Genomic DNA, 16,250 nt, shown 5'->3' on the forward strand with positions numbered 1-16,250 from the left:
ATGCAAGTGGAGGAGGGGCAGACAGAGAGGGAGAGAGAGAATCCCAAGCAGGGTCCACGCTGTCAGCACAGAGCCCAATGCGGGGCTCAAACCCGCAAACCCTGAGATCACGATCTGAGCCAAGACCAGGATCTAGATGGTTAAACATGAGCCACCCAGGCACCCCAAAGAATAGTCTTGACCATTCTGTCCTAAATTCAGGGCACCAGTCCTGTGCTGTAGGGAACCTTGGAGAATGCCATCTCATGTGTAAATACATCCCTTACTTGTAGTTTCAGGATTCCCATGGAAATGTCAGGGCTGAACGTAAACCCCACCAGAAGGATTTTGGTTGGACACTAGGCCAGGGGGCAAATTATCCCCTGAGGACTTTGTTCAACTCTAGGACTAGAAGTTTGATAAGTCTAGGCAAACAAACAAACAAACAATCCCAAAACGTAGGATATCCATCGATAGAAAGAAATCTTTCTGAAATTTTAGAAATCAGACGTCAGCATCTGCAGCTGTGGGTTTCCACAGGCTTCCAAAGATTTATGCCCAGTTTTATTGTAATCATTAATCTAGATGATCTAAGATTGTGTTATTGCATTAAAGCCTGGTGCGTCGAAAAGATCAAGGTGCTTAATGAAGTGCAAAATTGATCCCTGTTAAGAAAAGCAAAGCTTTGCTCCCAAGAGAAAACCAGACAGAAGGTGAGGGTTTTTTTTTTTTTTCATGAAAGTTATTTGTTTTTGTTGAAAATTCTGCAGAGTGAGATAAATTTGTGTCATTTTCACACATGAATGGCAACAAGGGGCAATGAAGCAATTGATTCCTTGGCACTGTGCCTCCCTTTCCAGCTGAAGACCTCAGTTTCATGAGAAGCATCAGTGAAGTTTCCTGACATAACTGAGGCGCAGAGATAAGGAATCTGAAGACCTCCCAGGGTTGGTTTGGGGGGTAAAACGCCTATTGAGGGCTTAGAAATTCAGACTCACCACAGTTCTGTCTCCACTATCCTTCCTCTTACAGTTTCTTGTTTAGCCGCAGCTAAAATTCTGTTTGTTGTTTTAAAACATACCGTGTATTTCAAGGGGCAACTAGGTGACTCGGTCGGTTGAGTGTCTGAATCTTGATTTTGGCTTAGGTCACTATCCCAGTGTTGTGGGATGGAGCTCTGCGTTGGGCTCTACCCTAGCAATGGAGCCTGTTGAAGATTCTCTCTTTCTTTCCTCTCGCTGTCCCAGAAAATAAAAGATAAAATAATAACGTAAGAAAATACAATGTATTTCTTTCGTATTGCAGTAAAATACGCATCACATAAAATTTACTATTTTAACTGTGTTTAAATATACAGTTAAATGGCATTAAGTACATTCACACATTTCTTTCTTCATGGTAGAGATCTAGAAGGGCTTTAAGAAAGGAAATTAAGAAGGAGAATATGCATAGTATGGATGCTACCGACGATCTGGCCGCATCCATCCCTCTTGGCAACTGGCGAGGCACTGTGGTCAAAGCATTGATTCTTGGTCGTCCTCCATCACTCAAAACGTTCAGAGAAGAAACAAAACCAAAAGAACAATCGCGTGAAGAAACTGTAGACGCCACACATCTGAGTAATTCTAAACAGAGAAGTTGATGAATATTGGGGTGGCTCCAGAATCTTTTCCAAAGTAGGGATCTGGAAATGTTTATTCGCTTTTTTTTTCTTTCTCATGTAAACGAAAGCACAACAAACCCAGCTGTGTTCATGGCTGGCTCCTGGAGAGATGTCCCTCGCAGATGACAGGCACGGACACGCTAATGCGAAGACAGTAGGCAGCTCAGAATGTGCTTAGGAAACAGTTGTTCACTTAAACGGAAGTCAGAATATTGGGCAGACTCTTCCCCAGGCCCCGAATTCCCCATTTCCCGTGGACCAGCGCCTGAGTCTTCTGGAACAAATGCGCACACTACTTTCAAACTCCCTGTTGCGTCGATAGGGCCATCTTTCTCGTTCCTACTCCTGTTCAGATGAGCCAATGGCTTTTCATCTGTCTTGTCTACTAGGCCGCTGAAGGCAAGATTTACGCCGTGCTCACACTCATGGTGAGTGCGAACCCTAAACAAACAATCGACTAATCCCTACGACTTTTGGGGGGGGGACTTCTAAAAACCGCAATGGCATATTTCTTGCAATTCATCGGATAGACAGTGGACAGCAAAGCTGAGCGAAGGAAGGATGGTCACAGAGAAATTGCATCGCGTGGGCCCTGTCTGCATCCCCGGCCGTAAACACGAACCAGGAGAAAAGGAACCTGACAATTCACTTTTGTCCTTCTCCCCAGGAGCAGGCTGGGAAGTGAGATATGACCGCCGTGGGGCTGGCGGTGCTGAAGGTCAGCATGGATTGAGGCAGGCATTTGGAAACGTCACATGAGGTTTGAGTTAAAGCAAAGTAGGAAATGAAGACTTTCCGGAACAAAGTGAAGGATGACAGTGGGTTCCAGTTTTTAGTGTAATAGATGCTGAAAAATGTCATGTCACTCTTTAGGCACGAATGCTTCTGAGCAGATGTCTCTGCAGGAAGGGACCCACCCAGCGTGGGGGAAGGAGCCCAGAAGTAAGAACCAGCAGTTACATGATCAAGGCTTGCCTCTGACACTAATTGGCTGTGGAGGTTCGAACAAGGACATAAATTCAGTGGCTCTCAACTCCCCTGTAAAACCAGGCCATGTGGGCTTTGAAGGTTGACTTCAGCTCGTACGGAGCACTGCGGCGTAAATCACCCAGAGAAAACCGGCGACGCGACTTCCATGGTCCCTATTCGTCGCAGCCTAAAAACCTTCCAATTGAAAACTTCCTTCCCGGGGCCACAGGGGTGAGACGTGTACCCGGGGCCACCGGTTATGTCGAGGCCAGAGCTATCATTTGTCAACAAAGCCCTCAGTAGTCGGGAGCGGTCTCGGATGCTTTTGGAATCTCAGTGGGGAGTAAGAGGTTACTTGCAGCTCTCTTTAACCCCTTTTTTTACTCTAGGCCTGTTCCCTAACACCTTATCCGCTTTCTAGGTGACCAATCGGACCAAGTCAGACCCAGCAGGGACATCACCACACGCACCCCCGGCATCGCGTGTGTGCCTTGGCCCACCAAATCTGCCTCGTCTCTTTCTAAGAAGCAGAGTCACAGCAGGCAGAGCTTGTGGGGGGGAAAGAAAACAAAACAAAACAAAAAGTTTTTCTCATGCTGCCATGCATTAGTCAGGCAGTTGGCGAAATGTGTAAATACCTCTCTGCGTATGGAAGACCATTTAATAGAAACCTTCCCCTGTGCCTGTTCATCCTTTAGCGGACCTTTTAAAAATAAATCTCAGCGCGTTTTCTTTTCTATTTTCTTTTATTTATTTATTTTTTTCATGTGCTGGAGAGAGGCTTTGGTGGCAATCCCATATTTGGGGGCCAGAGATGCGCTCTGGGAACGTTTTGGGAAGACGCCCTATATCCTTGTGCTGTGTGGACACAGTCTATGCTGTCGTAAGCCCCTGTTGTAAGCTCTGGTCTGCGCTTTTTAAAATGTTTTGGGAGCGGAAGCTTTCAGGACAAGTCTCCCAAGGTGACTTCAGGACAAGTCTCTCAAGGTGATACGGAAAGACAGACTGGACGTGGGAAACGTGACCTCCACAACCTCAGCAGGGTGTGTTTATAGCCCCGGGGGGAAAAGAAATATGCCCTCCATGTTACTCCGAAGCAGTTTGCCCAGGGCACACCCCGACCACAGTCCCCTTTGTCGCACTGCCTTCTGAGAACAAGATGTGCACCTGACCCCTAGCGCCCCCAGCCCCCCCCCCCCCCGGAATCTGGAAGTGGTCAGAAAAGAACAGCAGAAGAAAAGACCTCACTTCTCTCTCGTGCATTTTTCCCAGTTTCAGTTGCGTGAGACGCTTAACCGTGGAAAAACGAAAGATGATCTGTTTTGGGGAAGCTGAGAAGGACAATTATCACAGAGAATCCACAGCTTGACAGATAGCACCTCATTTAGTCCCTGTAACCTCTATGTGATGACGGCTATTTTAGTGTGCCCATTTTACAGAGGAGGAAACTGAAAGCACGGAGAGGTTAACTAGATCGCCTGAGGTCACACAGCCAGCCAGCAAGGGGCGGAGATACGATGATAACCCAGGCAGGCTAGCTGGAGAGCACAGGCCCTTTGGCCACCACTTTTGCTCCTCGCCAAGACAGCCTGTGTATGGGAGGGGGGCGGAGAGGAAAGGAGAAAGCCCCTAAAATGTGCCTCGTGGGGAGTTTTCATATGTCCTTCTCAGGCTTTTAGGAACCAGGGCCCCTGCCTCATCAGCCTTGCCCATAACTCCCCTAAATGAGTTCCCTGGCGATGCCCCGCCCTCAATCATTCTTGCCTGAAGTAGCAGATGTAATCTTAGGTTCTTCCCCCCTCCTTGGAGTCTGCTGGGTGGGTGTTTATAAAAACAAAATCAAACAAACAAAAACTAGAACACCCCAGACCCAGCCTCGGCTTACAACCTTGTCACAGTGGGTTGCTGCGGCTCATCGCTCGTTCCTGCGGATCGGGCCAAGCCTGCAGCCCCCCGTGTTTTCTCTTCCCAGGCTGCTGAGCTGCCCCAAGTCACGGCTCTCCCCCGGTGAGCCCCATCCCCCAGTTCCTGCTATCCCATCTGTAAGGCTAAGTACCCTTCATTTGTGTGTGCACATGCGTGTGTGTGAGTGTGCATGCGCGTAATACATACGTATTACGTGAGGGGCCAGATCATTCTGTGTGGTGCATTGTAGGATGTTCGTAGCACCCTTGGTCTCTACCCAGAAGATGTCGGTAGTGCCCCCTCCATTGTGACACCCCCAAAATGTCCCAGACTTTATGAAATAATCCACAATGGAAAACCCCTAGACTTTAATCCTGCTGTGTTGTCCTTGACCCCTTCGCCTCTCTGCTGCTCTACCCTCCACCCTGGACCTCGCTGTCCATCAACACAGGTCCCTGGTGGCCACATCCTCATATATCAGTCCTGAGCCCCATTTGATTCTCCACATCAGGGATCTACCCCTAGATTGGAAAACCAGGGCTGAGCAGTTGGAGAGCTGACACCCCAGGGCTTGGACCCCTGGGACACGGTCTGTCCTGTCTCCTGGCATTTCTGAAGACCTGCTCCAGAGCCGACTCACTTCTCCCAGCCCCTCTGTGCCGATGTCATCCCTGGTCTCGGTTCGGCCTCGAGAGAGTCACCATCCTTGAATTTAGGAACAAACAACCAACTCTGTCCCCTGGCATTTTTTCCTGGTGCCGGAATTGCCAGGGTGGATCGCTCCGGGGGTGGGGGTGGAGAGGGGGGTGAATAACTCTTTCCCTCAACTTTTGAGAACGTGAATCGAAAGGGAACATCTATGAGGGTGGCCAATCTGACGGTGGTAACGGCTTGCTTTTGTGCGCCCACCCCACTAAACCAGCTGGTAGCAAAAGCAGGAAAATACTTCGTAAGGGTCAGGGAAGAATTTAAACACTGAAGTTTGTAATTTGAATAATCTCGCTCCGATAGAGTCCATTGGCTGTACAGTTTAATTCAGAGCAAATATACCCAAGTGTGTTCCAATAACTAAGTCGTGGTCTTCTGTATCGTCCAGGTATCTTGTGACTCCAGGGAAAAAGTCAGCCCGTGGGGTCTGCCAGACTCATCAGGATGGGCGGGAACAGGGCCCGAAGAGGTTTGGGCTCAGCAGTTGATGCTCACTGAGAGACATTGGTATGCTGGGCAATCTGAGGGTTGGTTTCATACCAACCTGACTGAGCCACTGGGTGCCCAGACATTTGGCACAGAGCATTATTCTGGGTGTGTCTGAGAGTGTTTCTGGGTAGGATGAGCATTTGAATCAGTAGACTGAGTAAAGCAGATGCCCCCCCCCCATATGGGTGGCCCTCATCCAATTTTCCATAGACTGAATATTTGTGTCCACCTCCGCCCCCGCCCAAATTCATATGTTGAAATCTTAGCCCCAGTGTGATGGTATTTAGGAAGTAGGGCCTTTGGAAGGTGTTTAGGTCATGAGAGTGGGGGCCCTGATGAATGGATCAGTGCCCTTATCCAACAGACCCCAGAGAGCTCCTGTGCTGTTTCCACCATGTGAGAAAATCCTGAAAAGACCGCCGTCTGTGAACCAGGAAGCAGGTCTCAGCAGATCTACTGGTGCCTTGATCTTGGACTTCCCAGCCTCCGGAACTGTGAGAAGTTAGTGCTTGTCGTTCAAGCCCTCCATCCATGGAGTTCTATGTAGCAGCTTGAGCGGGGTCAAGACATAATCGACTGAAGACCTGAAAAGAACAAAAAGGCCCGGTTAGAGGGAGCTCCCGCCTCCTTACTGCTGAGCTAGGCCGCTGGCCTTTTTCCGCCTTTAGGCTCAAACTGGAAAGTCAGCACTTGGGGCTCGAGCCCGCCTGCCTTCAGACCGAAACCACACCATCAGCTCTCTCGGTCTCTGGCTCGTCACCTGCACATCTTGGAACTTCTCAGCCTCCATAATCACATGAGCCAGTTCTTTACAACGAAGGTTCTATTTCTCTGGAGAACCCTAATTCAAAACAAAATGCACAGCACCAGTGCCGTCCATGAATAACTAGTGCATCCGAGGTGACATTGCGGCTTAGGCAAGCTGCTGACCATCAGCTCTCTCGGGACACGGCAGGATGGCAAGTGATATAATTGGCCAGGCTTCTACGAGCCTGAGATGACAAGTGTTTCCTTTCATCTGAACTTGGCTTAAGGCGAACTGCATCAAAGAAAGAAAGAGCAAAATCTCAGATTCGATCAGAGAGTTCTTGGTGTTCTTAGCAGATATCAGTGCTAGATTTAATAATCAAATAACTGTGGAGAACTGGAGGATAAACTGAAATAAAGATACTGGCCATGATAATATTATGGACCCTAAACTTTTACATGTTCAGTACGAACGCTTACTATTACTAAATTAATAAATGCATATTGTACGGGTTTTAGAAATTACATGTACGCAGAGTAAAAGGGAAAAAACTCATATCTTCCATGATCCATGGCCCAGAGATAATCATAGTTAGTATTTGGTGTGTGTCATTTAAGTCTGCCACCCCTCATTTGTGTGCGTGTGCCCGTGCACATGTGTGCACAGATATGTTGTGGGCGTGTATATGAGCACATACATGTACATATATGCACATACAGGGTCATACTGCATCTATCATTTTTATAGTTTTTTTAGTTGGTACATGTCACGGACATCTTTGCATGTGTTAGACATACATGAACACCCCAGCTTTCCCCACACTTGCGTGATAAGCAATACCAGGTCTGGGACCCTCCATGGCGGTTCCCAGTCTGCCATGTTGCCCCAAACCCCAGTTCTCTTCCCTGCTTCCTGCTCCGCTCCCGTCCCCAGAGGCACACACCTGAGCTGCCGAGAACATTCTTAGCCACACATTTCCCTACCTTTGAATGGACTGTTTCAGCAGCATAAACTCCCCAAAATAGAATTACAGAGTCAAAGACCGTGGAGCCGAAGGAGACATACTGCCAAATTGCCTTCCAGAAGGTTCTACCAACCTGCAACCCTTCCAGCAGCCTGTGTGCCCCCTCTCTCCCTGTGAGGGCAGTAAACACTTGTCTTCATGCAGTAAAGGATGTTCCCTGGAGCTGCACATTTAACAGTTTGGAACCAATTAGGGGTATTTTACTCAGAATTTTTTTTTTACTGAGAGATCTGTGTCTTCCTTTGTCTTGCAGCTTTTGGCAGCAATGATCATCTTTTCAGCCAAATTGGGCTAAAGAAGGCAGCAAATGAGATATACTGATAAGGTCAATGCGCCTATTGTATTTTCTCCATTCATGTATGGTGCCCATGGACTCAACCCTAACTTTCTTTGTTCAGACCGTGTTTATGTATGTTCCCAGGACGCCCACCTTAATTTTTGCTATCTCAATTTCTTTTTTAAGCCATAGATAAGCTCTTACAACCCCTCACACGGTAGCAGCATGTAGTAGAAGATAGACCAAGAATCTTGGGAGCGGGCCACGTATTTGTGACCTGGATCTGCCCCACAACACTGGGTGACTGGTCAAGTCACACGCGAGCCTGTCTTTCTTCGTCTTCCCATTGGAGCAGAGCGTCTAATCCTGGAAAGAATAGGAAAATGATTCCTACCTCCCACTGTTAATGTCAGGCTCCAGTTAGATCACATGTACGTAAACATTTACAAAAACATTTCCCATTAGTATTAAATCTGTAATGACATAATTAAACAGTGGAATCGTAGAACTCTGTATGAGGCTGCTAGGGATGCTATGGCAAGTTACCACCGACTGGTGACCAGAACAAGAGAACTGTAACGTCTCACAGTCTGGAGGCTGGGAAGCCCGGGCCCAAGGTGTGAGCCCGGTTGGCTTCTTCTGAGGTCTCTCTCCTTGGCTCATAGATGGCCATTTTCTCCCTGCGTCTTCACATGGTCTTACCTTCGCGCGTATGTCTCTGTCCAAATTTCCTCTTTTTATGAGGACGTGAGTCATACTGGATTAGGACGCACCCTCATGATCTCATTTTATCTTGATCACCTCTATAAAGACCCTAGCTCCAAATAAGGTTACGTTCGGAGCTGCTAACGGGTTAGCATTCCACCATGTGAATTTTGAGCCCCACAACTGAGCCCCACAATTCAGTACTTGAAAGAAAACCGAGAACTCCTATTCCCTAATCATCTTCATTCACCTGGGAGTCGGGGGCAGAGGGGTGATATGTTCTACAGGCACCCGGAAGAAAGCAGGAGCAAATGCAGGACTCAATCTTCCTGGGTGGGAACACGAACTGTTGACTCGGTTCCTCACAATTCAGTTCACTTGTATTTCCCCACCCACCCGAGTGTAGGCAGATGATTTTTTTTTTAACACGAAGTCTCAGTTGTCTCAGTGAAAAAAGACACAAGGGCTGGGCTCACATCCTTCTCCTCACACAGATTGCCAGCCTTCAGGGAAGGCAGAGGAAGGTTTCATCGCAGCTCAGCTGCGTGGAGAAAATCATTTCCGGCTCGCATCAGCAAACTGTGGTGTCACGTTATTGCATCGAAGTACCGCATCTAAATGTTAATACAAAAATCTGCACTTCAGTCGAGATCGGTAAGGAAAGAAATCAAATTTCATACATCATGCTCTACACGGCAGATATGGCCCCCAGCGTTTTCATGTAACTCATGTCAATCCAATCCGTGGGCATTTTAGGTAATTTCACATTTTGAATTCTCTTCCTCCATGCTGTGTCAAACCCGTGGGAAAATGAAAGGCTGCATATGCATATTAGGGGGTGGATGGGTCAGTAATTTTCCCCCAGACTGGGCACCAGCTATTGGGCAACCAGTCAGTCTTCAGACTCCTTTGTCCCTTAGTCATTTTATCTGAAAAGTGGGGATAATTGGCTCTGCGTTTCTTTATCTCCCATCAAGTGAGGAGACTACTGAGTAAGGGCTTTGAGTCAACAAGAGAAGTCCTGATATAAACAGGGCCAGGGAAATGATGAGGATTACTGTGTTTTATTTCCTGCAGGCCCAATCCCAAGGAACACTGTAGAAAGTTGAATGTGGGTAAAAATGTAGGAGGCATCTTTTGAGTTTTGACTCAGAAGTCAAAAAATGTAAAGAAAATGGAGATAAATTAATTCTCAGTGCTACTATAAAAGCTATAGTATATTTTAAATGAGGACACTTGGGAAGTTCTTCCTTGAACTTCATGTAAGCTGTCATGATGGGGATTTGAGAATGAAATAGATTAGGTACTAATTTACCGAACTTGACTTCCTGGAAATGAATGAGCCGGATTCCAGTGGTGCAGAATCTCCAGCCGGGTTACTAGAATCAAAGGGATGACCTCAGCTTCCAACACTGTCTATTACTTCTTCCAGCTGGAGGCCGACCAAGGCAAGTGACTAACAGAAAAGTCCAGCGTGCACGTCTCCACCCCAGCGACTCAGGTAGATGGAGATGGGACCGTAGGAATGGTTAAAATATTATGTCCAAATATAGGCAAGGTGAGAATGGAATAGTTCCCACTATCATTTCTCAAGCGCTCTTGATGTTCATCTTCCAAACAAGAGTAACTGTGTCATCCGGAAGCCTTCCAGTCGCCATGGCATGTGCTGGGTATTTTCCCAGAGAGCTGCTCTTGCCAAGGATCTGCTGAAACTGGGGATGTGCTTTCCACTTTGGGTTTGATGAGTAGATGAGCAAATGTGTAGGGCTGGTGGTGGGAGGTTACAAAAGAAAATATAAATAGAGCTATACCTTCATCAGTGCCTGTGTCTCTCTGTAGCTCAGTTCTTGCTCACCTTCTCCAAATACCCTCTGCTCACTCACTCAGTGTCAAGTTCTGAGTTTCTCATTTCCTAGGCAGACTCTAGGTTGTTCTCATCTTTGCACATGGATTCTCTTGTGTTCATAATTGTAGTTTCCAAGATATATCGAGTCTATCTCTACAAATATTGCTCCTACATTATGTCTTTCTTTTTTGGTTAAGTACCTCATGTCATTTATGTATGGTAGATTCCCGATTTTTCTCCCTACGTGGCAGACGCTGGGGCCCATGCTTACTCAGTATGCCCCACTGCTCTCCTCCCTTACTATTTTAACTCTAATTTTTGTTAGATATCCATCAGAAAGCTCTTTATATCCATAGAGGATGGGTGTGCCCCAGGCCAAGGGATGAGCCTTCACATGAGATGTGAAGGGATGCCTGCTGGGGGCTTCTGAAGAAATTTTTTGGTCCCTGATTGTAGTGGACTGAATAGTGTCCCCCCCCCCCAAAAAAAAAGATATGTTCAAGTCCAAGCTCCCAGCACCTGTGAATGTGACCTTATTTGGAGATAGTCTGCAGATATTCAAGTTGAGATAAGGTCATACTAGATCAGAGTGGGCCTTAAGTCCAATGGCTGGTATCTCTACAAAAGAAAGGAGAGGGGTATTTGGACACACAGACAGAAAAGAAACATACAGGGAAGAAACCCACGTGATGCCAAAGGCAGAAATTGGAGAGATTGGAGAGAGCTACAAGCCAAGGAATTCCAGGAATTGCCGTAATTCCCAGAAGCTACGAAGAGGTTGGGAAGGATCCTTACCTGAAGGCTGCCAAGGGACCAGGACCTTACCAAAACCTGGTTTTGTAAGTTTTCAGCCTTCTGGCCTTCAGAACTGTGAGATAACATACTTCTATGGTTTTAAGGCACCTGTTTGTGGTACTTTATTATAGCGGTCTGGCAAACTAAAACACCGGTTAAAGGTAAGAGAATCCCTCATTTCTTCAGCTCTGTCTTCTAATTTGCTATTTCTATCTTTAGCTGCTCTATAAGGGAAGGAACCCTGTCTTTCTTCTTTACTCTCTGCTCTGTCCAAGAGGGATTCTCTGCTAGTCCCAGGACGAATTCGTTTTACGTTTGATAGGATATGGAGGGTGGGCAATACCACCGGCTTGCCCAACACCACACATCAAGAATATAAAAGGATAGATTCAGCCCTGGCCTGTCTGAATCTAAAGCCTGTGAATGAATGAATGAATGAATGATGAACAAATAGAAGTAAGAAAACTTGGTCCAGGAACTGAAAACAAAACTCGTGATGCTTCTCCACGGACAGCTTGTGTTTTTCTCCATCCTCAAAGTTCACGTTTAGTTCCTCAAAAGAGCTGTGTGGACATCTCCAGGACATCTATGGGAATCACTGTCAGATTACCCTCCAACATGTGTCCATGGATGACGGTAAGTGGTGGCATTTAGCATCTTCCATTCACTTTAACACTTATTTTTTTTTTATTTTTTTAATGTGTATTTATTTCTGAGAGAAAGAGAGAGACAGAGGTGACTTGGAGAGGGGCAGAGAGAGAGGGAGATGCAGAATCTTGAGCTGTCAGCACAGAGCCCAATGCGGGCCTCGAACTCACAAATTACGAGATCATGATCTGGGTTGAAGTCGGACACTTAACCTACTGAGGCCGGTGCCCCAACATTTATATTCTTTTTTTTTTTGGGGGGGGGGACAGAGAGAGACAGAGCATGAACGGGGGAGGGGCAGAGAGAGAGGGAGACACAGAATCAGAAACAGGCTCCAGGCTCTGAGCCATCAGCCCAGAGCCCGACGCGGGGCTCGAACTCATGGACCGCGAGATCGTGACCTGGCTGAAGTCGGATGCTTAACCAACTGCGTCACCCAGGCACCCCAACATTTATATTCTTTAACACTGACTGCATAGACCTGTTGACTTGGAGAGTCACAGAGAAAGTATGGTGAGACCTGTCTTTGAAGAGCTTAAGCTACACGGTGGGATATTTAATATGGCTCCAATAAGAACCCAACTGACTAGTGTTAGAATATGGCAGAGAACTTTTAGGCCATTTCTGGCTAGTGGGGGTGCCACTTGTATACCGACACTTTAACGGGGGCAGGCAGAAAATGAAGAAGCAGCAAACCACATATCCTCTGTCTTCATTTCTCCCTGGTAGCATCCCATTAGATCTACTGCACCTCTCTGGAAGATTCATCATAGGTTTTTCCAAAAGCCTTGGCTGGTGGTGCCTCAGGCCTGGCCTACTGGGCAGGGCTGGCCCAGCTCCAGACCCTGGCTATCTGGGCACAGGCTCCTTCCTGCTGTGCTAACAACAGCTGGAAACTGCTCTGGGAGCCGCAACCCACGCAAACAACTGCTGGCCGATCTTGGGAAGAGTTTCTTTCCCGGGAGATAATTCAGGTTGAAAGAACAAACATGTTGACAGCCCCATCCAAGGAAAGTTGTTAATAAGCGTGAACAATGCTGATGATAACAGTGCTTTTCTCAGAAGACCACTTGGAAGACCATTGTTGTTCACATTTATTTAAGGCTGCTGAGGTCTTATCTTGCCCATGCCATGTGCTGCCACTTATCTCCCAGAAGTTACTGCCCTGAAGTCTGCAGTGAAGTCCAGTTGGGCACAGCTGACCACCACATGAAGATCGGGTGGTAACAAAACAGTGTTTCTCTCCTATGTTTGTTCTCAGAGGAAGCGTGTGACTTACTAGCAAGGAAAATACCTTTCCAAAAGCTATCGCAGTTATATTTCCACTTATAGTATCTAAAATGGCATTAGGCCCCTGTTTGCAGGAGGAAAAGGAGACAGGAGGTGAGTTACCAAACAGCCTTTGACCACTGAATAAGTCCCTCCTTCCCACGACCAAGATTAGTTTCCCCAGAATCCTCTGTGCTTTTTGACCAAGTGGTGCCTAGAGTCAGTAAATGTGGCTGTCCATTGAGTTGACCCCATAGGGGAAGGCAGGATTGGATTTGCAGTATTACATCAAAGCACTGGTTATTTCTAAGCAAAATAACAGAACTCTGTGTACATACAGACACACACACGCAGACACACAGACTTCCAGGTTTGTGTTCACGCACATGAATCACACGTACACACAAGTGGACAATATGGGGAGATAGATCTGCAGAGAACCTGGTGCCATGGTTAAGAGCATCTGAAGGTGCACTGTCTGGATTTGTGTCCCAACTCTCAAAAGCTGTGTGACCTTGAACTAAATATTCAACCCTTCTACTCCTTGGGCTCCTCACCTGTGAAAAGAGAACGATAATAGTATGTCCTTCAAAGCCTTCTTGAAGGAGATAAAATGAGCTGGTGTGTGGAAGGAACTGGGGAGAGTGGCTGGCCCTCGGACAGTGCTATGTAAGTGCTTATTAACTAGAAGAATCCCTCTCTGCAGGGAAGAGAACATGGGCTTTATGCCTCCGGCGGGGCAGCCATGAGTCCTGCTAACTTAGAAGTTCTACCACTAAGAGATTGCAGATGGTGGTGAATGACCAGTGATCTCTGCCATGTCTGTATCACAGGGCTGATTTCTATTTTTGTTTGTGTGGGTATTTGATTAATATTTGTGTCCCTCACAGAAAGCAGACTTTCAGTGACCAGGAAAGTTGGAGAATGTATCACGATTTTCTCCAGCATATAGTATATTGCTTGGCATATAGTAGGTGCTTAATATTTGTTGAATGAATGGTAACTGCTGTTACTACTACCACTGCTGCTAGTTGTACATGGACAACTACTATTGACATTATTGTTGGAACCAAATTTGGTTTTGTATATCCTAGAGTAATTATACTGAAATATGTGTCCTTGGCTAGAATTGATATCTCATGGAGATCAGCCAAAAATGTTCTAATAATAATAATAATAATAATAATATAAGCTTTGTTTTGCAAAAAAGTAGAATAGGAAATTAAAAATGCAATAGTTAAAAAATAAAGAAGAAAAAGAATCGAAGCTTTGTTCCGCAAAATGTATGAAGTCAAATAAACACTGGGAAAATTTTGTGTGGAAAATGGAGAAAATAATACTACCAGACGGTGCCAAGTCACAGTCAGTAACAACCTTCAAGAAGCCCAGAATTAGTGGTATGTCCACATACTAAATGGGTAGGCACAAAATATGGTTAACAAATAAAACAATAAAATGTCAGATTCTAAGTGGGAATGTAGGTGCCGCTATTCACCATCACCAGGATTTAAACACGCAGGTATCAGGCCCTAGGACAGCAAGATCTTGGAAATACCTTGTTCAAAAGAACCAGATTCACACTATGCCAATAAAAGCCATGCACACCTGAGGTGAAGCGTGTGACTGTGATAAGGGGATTGGGCAGGACAGAGTTTGGTTGAAGATTAAAGGAAACGCAGAGAAGGAATATGCTGGGACCACCCATCCAGATGGAGGAAGCAATGATGTTTTCCAGGCATGGATCAAACAGCAGGCACAGATGGGGCTAAAGGGGCCAGGAGATGGCAGGGGGAGGGGGCTCTGTGAGAAGAGGCCATGGGGACATCTGCTAGGAATCAACTTCGCCAAAAGAGGAAGTGATGCAGAATTGCTTCTCTGGATCTATTCTAACCAACAAGGAAGTAGCAGGGCCCTGGAAAAAAAAAAAAAAAAAAAAGAGCAGGTTACTCCAGAGCTTGTGAAAGCCAACAATGGCTGAGCTGGGTATTGTCAGATGGATGTCCTCATTCTGAGAAGGCAGAGTTCTAGAAGTTTAGAGCAAAGATCGGTGGGACCCTAAGACTTGAGAATAAAATAGCACGTTGCTTCAAGAGGAACGGAGAGTCTTTGTTAAGAGTGTAATTCTGACTGGGGAGAAAATGGGGAAGTATCTAAAGAGGTGCCCAACAGGAAATTATCTGGTGAAGTCAGATGTAAAAACATTTGTACGCACACAAAAAAATAGAATGAAGATGAACATAAAGGAGAGTGAGAAATAGTGTCAGGAAGCCTTGTGCTTTGAAGAGGTTTGAAAAATATGCTAAGGCCTACAATGCGAGTCCAGAAAAAGTAAGGACAGGATAGACCTTCTGGAAAAGCAGCTGACATTTACTATACACAGACACCAGAGAGAAAAGGCAACAACTCAACTCAGTTAAATTAAACAAGCATTTACGAACTATCTTCTCTGTAAGCTACTACAAGGCATGGGACCATGGTTTTGTCAACAAGAAACTCACAAACCAGATCAAGAAAGTATACAAAGAAGTAAATTATCCGTCAGGATAGTAGGTTTCCATAGCATTCTATGGAATGCTCAATTTGTTGGGGGCTTCAGGTAGGAAACACTTCACCAAGGAAAAGAAGGTAGAGGTAGGTTTTGAAGGATGCTGATAGAGGCTGTGGACTGGGAAACACTAGTGACTTAGGGCAAAGCAGAGGAAGAGGAACCTGCTAGGGAGGGGGGAAAGAAATGCTGAGGGAAGGAGGGAGAACCTCCAGACAATGATCATAGTGATCTGAGGAGAGAATTTCCAACAGCAAAGTCCCCGCCGAGGTCGAATGCTACGAAACGGTCATTTATGCTGATAGGAAGGTCCTAGTCACCTTAAGATAATTTTGGTGGAGTTGGGAACAGAAACAAGGTCTCTAGAAGGTCTGTGAGAAGAGGTGGGAGACAGCATTGTTTCCAAATTTTGCCCCAGATGGGAGCAAAAGAGAAGGTGGACACTCCAAAAAGACATAGGATCAAGGGTGAATTTTGTGCTTTGTTCATACTTGTAATTTTCATTTTTGTAATTTTTATGCATGGGGGGAGAACTTAAATATAGCTTTATGATTAGAGGAAAGGGAGAGTAGAACAAAAGTCACTGGAAATTAAAGATAAAAGGAGGGAATTGATAAGGAAAGACCCTGGAGGAAGCAGATAGGGGATAGGACATTAACTGTGAGAAGTGGATGTTGGTT

This window comes from Felis catus, chromosome C2, assembly GCF_018350175.1.
Source record: "Felis catus isolate Fca126 chromosome C2, F.catus_Fca126_mat1.0, whole genome shotgun sequence".
In the NCBI taxonomy this organism is placed as follows: domain Eukaryota; kingdom Metazoa; phylum Chordata; class Mammalia; order Carnivora; family Felidae; genus Felis; species Felis catus.